The 6000-nt window shown below is 36.1% G+C and overlaps 1 protein-coding gene across 1 annotated transcript in view; it reads left to right on the top strand.

Moving 5' to 3' along the window:
* The first annotated feature begins 4626 nt into the window (after window positions 1-4626).
* ARHGAP5 (Rho GTPase activating protein 5) overlaps window positions 4627-6000 on the top strand; it is a 46846-nt gene continuing 45472 nt past the window's right edge. The window contains exons 1-2 of the mRNA XM_026849142.1: window positions 4627-4705; window positions 4784-4889. The gene's annotated coding sequence lies outside the window, so the exon portion shown is untranslated. The remainder of the gene's footprint in view (window positions 4706-4783; window positions 4890-6000) is intronic.

Raw genomic sequence — 6000 nt, 5'->3', positions numbered from 1 at the left:
GCCGTCCTCTGTCCGGTTTAACTAGGTGTGTGAAGTAAACAGCTTAGAGCGTGGCCTGAGCTTCCCGTTGGTTTTCAAGTACTCCACCGTACTCATAACTACGAGAAAAAGTTTAGTTTCAGGTAGTCCCAATAACACTAGGAATTCTGTTTTAGGACTGTCAGGTCTTCCCCCCCCCGCCCCCCCGCATCTGTTCTTTCTCTTAACTGGCACACAAAACTCTTCCTCGTTTTTTGTTTTGGTTTGGTTTTCTTTTTTCCCCTGAGAATTTTTAGCCTAAAGGGCAATGAGCTGGAATATTCTTGTTCTTTTAATCAGTTTCAAAAAGTACTTTTAAGGACATTACATTTTACAAATTATTAGTTGAACCCTCACATCGCTTCCACGTATTGATGGATTTTAATGAAATATTTAAAGAAAAATGAGTTCAGAATTCCTTGCAGGAAAATCTGAAGCAATTGTAGTGAAGTTATTTTGAATTTGACTATTAACTGTGCTTTTCTAGTCACTAACACCTATTGGAAGCCGATTTAATTAATCTGTGGCTAGTTCTCCACATTACATTTCGTGGTAAATTAGAGTTCTTTCTTTGGCTTTGAGTTACAATTCCCACGCATTCTTGCAATTCTGCATCACTTGACATACAAGCATAACAGAAGAATGTTTGCATTTTAAAAAGTAAAACCAATACCTGTGTGCACAGTTTTGGAAATGTGTGTATTGTTGCATCTTGGCATTAATTTAGTTAAGTTTGCTAATTGTTATGCAGAAAGTTATTTGCTGCTTATATATGCCTTTTCACTTGCTCATTTAATAATTTAAAAAAGTGGGTAACCAGTGTTCTCATTTTACACAGGCAGAAGTTACACATATGACTTGTACAAGGTCAAAAAACAGTGTTTGAATTAAGTCTCAAAACTTATGGTGTCAAGTCCTGGATTCTGTACTGCAGTTCCTCATGAAGCAAAATAATGTGAAATGATCCAGATATGTGGGTCAGTGAAATTTGTTGAAGTTGCTGCTGCCAGACTGTATTTTTAATTTTTGCAGCAAATGCATTTTAACCCTTTTTCTGTCCTTATCTTGATCCCTTCTTCCTCATATACTTTTTTTGTCTATTTTTACCAGTTCGTTCTTGGATTTCTTTTGTAAAATTTTTCCATTAGTTCTTTTGTCTTCTTCTTGAATAATTTTGTAAATAAGCCTGATCAGGTAGTCTTGCACTAAGACTTCTGTGAGCACTGTGCATGTCTTTAGTAGGAGCTTCTTCTATGTGAAAAGAATCAAGAATTTATTTTTTTCCTGTAAACTTTTACTGTTTCCTTTGCTGTTAAAATACAGCCTTTGAACCTATATTGAATGCTCTTGGATATTCAGAAATCTGTAGTTAAGTAACTCTAGAGGCCCAAGTTCAGACTAGTGCAATGGTGATAATTTAAACCTTTGCAGTTTACCTGTTTAATGCACCTTGATCTAATTTGTGTAGGTTGGTTTTTGTGAACAGCAGCAATGATAATAGATGCCCCCTGGAAAGCTAGATTCCAGCTTAATAGTGATGTTTTCTGTTGAATTTAGTAATAAAGCTTCAGCCATGATTTAGTTTTGGGTAATACACTGGTGGTCTTCAGGGTATTGTTAATAGGAGAAATTTAGTGAACTTAGTAAGAACTAAGAGCTTTGAACTTATGTTTTTAAACACAGTTTTGCACTGATTTGTAATAGGAAGTTGGGCGGTTAGGGTTTTTTTCTCTCTTTTAATAAACTGATTACTTTGCTTTTGTATACAAAGAATTATCTAGGCTACATAACTGCTTTAGGGATGGTGGTTGGCCATCGTACTAACCAAATCTGAAAAGAACAGCGGTTGGGGTAATCCATTCTCATTCTTAATTTACCTAGCATGTCTAATCACCACAGCACTTAAGCTGTATTCCTTTTGCAGTCAGAGTATCACTGCTGAAGGCATTTCAAGGCATTGTCCTTTACTGTCTTGGTATTGTTTGATTGAACTTATTTTCTGATAAACATTTTGAACATTTTTTTCCTAGTGTTGGCTGGTACTTGGAGAATTTTATGAGGGACCACTGTATTTGCCCTCATTTATAAATAAGATTTCAAGTGCAGTTACTTAATTAAGATTACCAGCACTTGTGAAGGCAAGAATATTGGCGTGTTAGTAAAGAGGGCAGGAAATATTAAGTGGCTGGGACCTCAACGGATTTTGGTGAATTTAAATTCTTGATGACATTGGTATACTCTGTATTTGGTTTAGTTTCTAAAAAGTATTTTGATTTGAAGATTTCTTATGCTTAAGTGAAAAGGATACCTCTTGGTAAATATTGAATGAGAAGTAACAACATTACCTTAAGCTACTTCAACACTGGTTTTTTTTGTTTTTTTTTTTTAAACTGTTCTTGAAGTGAAAATGGTTGAATTGTTATTCTGGTATGTTTTGGGTAGAGCTGTAATTACTGATATGCTGATAGGTCTTGGAATTTGGATACCATATACTAAATACTTTTCCAATGCCAAGTTTTGGTTTGCAAAAAGTGTGAAGTGAGGGATGACTTAGTATAAAAACTTACTGTCAGCAGTAACCTGAATCCAGAGCCACAATTTCCCTGGAATCCTGGTTTTTGTATTTGAAAGTATTTGAAAGTGCTGTGCATTCGAAAGTCATTCCTAAAAACGATTTCAGTGATAGCTGATGTGTTTGAATTTACTTTGTGATCCACTGTAAGAGGTCACAGTGACTTTCTGTTGGTGTATTCTTATACCCTGCAAAACAGACTAGACTGTGATGGCCTTTTTTTTTGGTGTGTGCTTTTCCTCGCTGGGCCAGCTAATTTACAAACACTATCACAAGACTATGGTAATTGAAACTGACCCTGAAAACTACTGGTCTGTAAACTTGTATCTAAACAACATTACAGAGTGAGTAAAGGACTGCGGGAAAACACTTACTTTCTCTGGCATTGTTTGCAGCTGCTTAAATCGGTGTTGGTCATGGGCAATTCTGTAGAGTCTTTCAGGTAACATTTCTGCTTCAGCCATGTTTCTGCAGATGGTAAACATTTTTAGGATCAGAAAGCAATTTCAGAAGGTATTCAGAAATACTCAAGAGTATTTATCTGTAAGTGATTTTCTTGGCTATGGACCCATCTACAATTCCTGTGCAGCAACAATTGCTAAATAATGATAGGTGATTAACTATTGTAGTATTTATTAGTTGCTAATAGAATGGCATTCTATGCTAATGTTTGGAAGTCAGCTCAGTAGACTTTGGGAGACATGAATTTGAAAATAGGGCTTTCTCTGGCCTCTTAATGCTTCTGGGTGATCTTGTGGGGGCCTGTCTTTGAGCTTTCTCTTGGGGCAGTGTGCATTGCAAAATGGCTGGTGTCCCCCTCCCCCAAGCCCCAGATGCTTTCTTGCAGGCAGAGACACTTTCAGTCGCTGCTCTGCCCCATTCTCCTCTTCACAGTCCCACAGTCTGTTTCCTCATGTGCAGTGATCTGCTTTGCTCACCTAGCCATGGACATAGAGGAGTAAGTGCTACTACTAGGATGTAAGGGCAGGGAGTGTGACTTACCTCCTGTCTTCTCTTTCAAGTGATAGACTTCAGTTTTGCAGCTAGGCCAGGCTTAGTGCAGGACTGATAGCCAGCTGCCTAAAGATTTTGGTGTCATTTGGTACACAAGTTGAGAATTGCAGTATTATTGTAGTATTGGTATATTGGTTATCACTGTTGCTGAACGCCTTTTGTCCAAAAGAGAGTTTACTAAACTTAGACTTTTTCAATTAGCAATTACACTTTGGGAATAATACAGCTAAGAATACAATTGTAAGTGACAGAATGAGGAAAAAACGCGGCTATACCTTCTTGATATTATGTTTAGCACATACACAGCATGGTGCTGCATCTTGCTTAAAACCGACACCTTTCCTTAATTAGAAGTGGCTTACGTCATGGTCCAGTGCAAGGGCCTCAAGTTCTTTCCTTTTCTGCATCTTAATGTATGCATCACTGGACTGGCATTCACAGTATGGGTTTTGTGTGGATGCAAACTGAAGAAGTTCCCTGGAAGGGAGTTCCACTTTGGTTACTTTGTAGCAGCATTCCTGCAGTAAAATCAACAATTATCAAGATTATGGTAATAGTTTGTATCCTAAATTAAGAATTCACAATCTTCAAATATAATTATGCATTCAATTTCTGATTTGTCACAGTCTGTGAGGCCTTTTCATTTAGAAATGCTGTACTACAGGTAAAAGGGTTTTGAGGTAGATTGTACCTTTTTCTAGTGATAAAATGTATATATGTGTATTTAGACATACATTAATTTTGTATGTTTTGTACTTACTGAACTATACCAACCTCATCTTACAAAGTAACTTCTAGATATTTTAGAATTCCAAATTTTTTACAAGTGATGCGTGATTTTTATATCTTGCATTTTGTGTGTTGTCTGAGATACTATGTTATTTTTTTTTTTAGAAGAGGCTTCTGTAACCTAGGTATTGTTAAAATACCGATTTGAACTTATGAAATCACAGTGACTTAAGAAGAATCGTGCCCTCTCTGTCCCAAGTATTAATAGCTGCGCTTACAGGATTTAAACCCTCTTAAGTTTAGAGGAAGACCAGCTTGAGCTCTGAGTTCTGTTTATGGGTTTAAAATGAGGAAAAGAATCCTCATGCGTAGGTGAAGTGTTGTACATTCTCTGACTGCCATTTTTCCTTTCATAATTTTGAAGTTATTAACAAATCTTTTTGTTTTCAGATCCCTCAGGGAAGGACTTACTGAAGGACACTGTTTAAATGTGTGACACTGCAGGAAGATCACACAGCAGGATAATCATCTTGCTTTGCACCTTGTTTTTCTAAGGGTAAGTCTGGGCTTTAGGTCTTCTTAATCTTGTGTTTAGTGTGGGAGGTGGGTGAATAAATACAAGATGATACACCTTATTTTCTTTATAACTACATTTAGAAATCTAAAAGCCTGTAGAGACAAGGTGCTATGGTGTGACTGTGGAAAGTCAGAGATTCTTCCTGCAGTGATGTCATATACTTTGTGTCTTCTGTAGTTCTTCAGAATTTTTCTATTTAAACATAAACCCACTGTTATTTTCAGTTTGCAGACTGAAATTAATTGGGGAAATCAAGCAACCCCTCCTTTGAGTTGGTAACAAAGATGAAGGGGGTGGGGGGTGATGAATTGAAGTATTTTCAATTTGTTATAACATAATTAGGCAGATTGAAGTAAGATAATTGAACTAACTTAGCATGAATTTCCAGTGTGTATATTTTAAAACTGTACAAAACAATAAAGTAGATTTCTTTTCAGGATACCACTAATATAAAAATCTTCCATTTGGGGAACAATTTAATAATGATCACATATTGAATGTGAAGCCATTCTAATGTCAGGTTTTTAACAGGTTTATTACTTAATTAACATAGATTTCATTCTGTAATTTTGCTTTGTACAATCAGTGCGAAGTAGAAACTGAGAAATGAAAAGGAAACCACACTGGTTTTAATTATCTTTAGTGATTCAACTCCCACTATGGTGAAAATCTTCCATGTCAGAAATTTTGTGAGAGACTAATGTGTTTGTTTTCCCTTTGTCAGTGTCCCATTTCACCATAGTCTTTGTACTTACTCACTTAAAAATGTATCGATTTGACAAAACACTTACTGCTGGAGGAGGAAGAACCTTTGCTACATGAGGATGTAGGGTATCTGAAAGTATTGATTGTTTCTTATAAACTAGTTGCAAATTGACAACGTCTTCCTGATTAAATGAAATAATCCTGTGGATGAAGACTCTTGTGTTCTAGTTTAGTCCATGTCAAATCTGTATTGTGCTGTGGCAAACAGAAAACATTTTATAATGGAAGTGCTGACTAAACTTGTCATTCTTATAGTTTGAATGATGCTACTATGAGAAGCTTTGCTTTAGAAAGAAAACACTGGGTTTATTTGTAGTAATGTAAA

This window comes from Athene cunicularia (genome assembly GCF_003259725.1).
Source record: "Athene cunicularia isolate RWA chromosome 5 unlocalized genomic scaffold, athCun1 chr5_part1, whole genome shotgun sequence".
Classification (NCBI taxonomy): Eukaryota; Metazoa; Chordata; class Aves; order Strigiformes; family Strigidae; genus Athene; species Athene cunicularia.
This window is presented reverse-complemented; position numbering and strand designations above follow the sequence as displayed.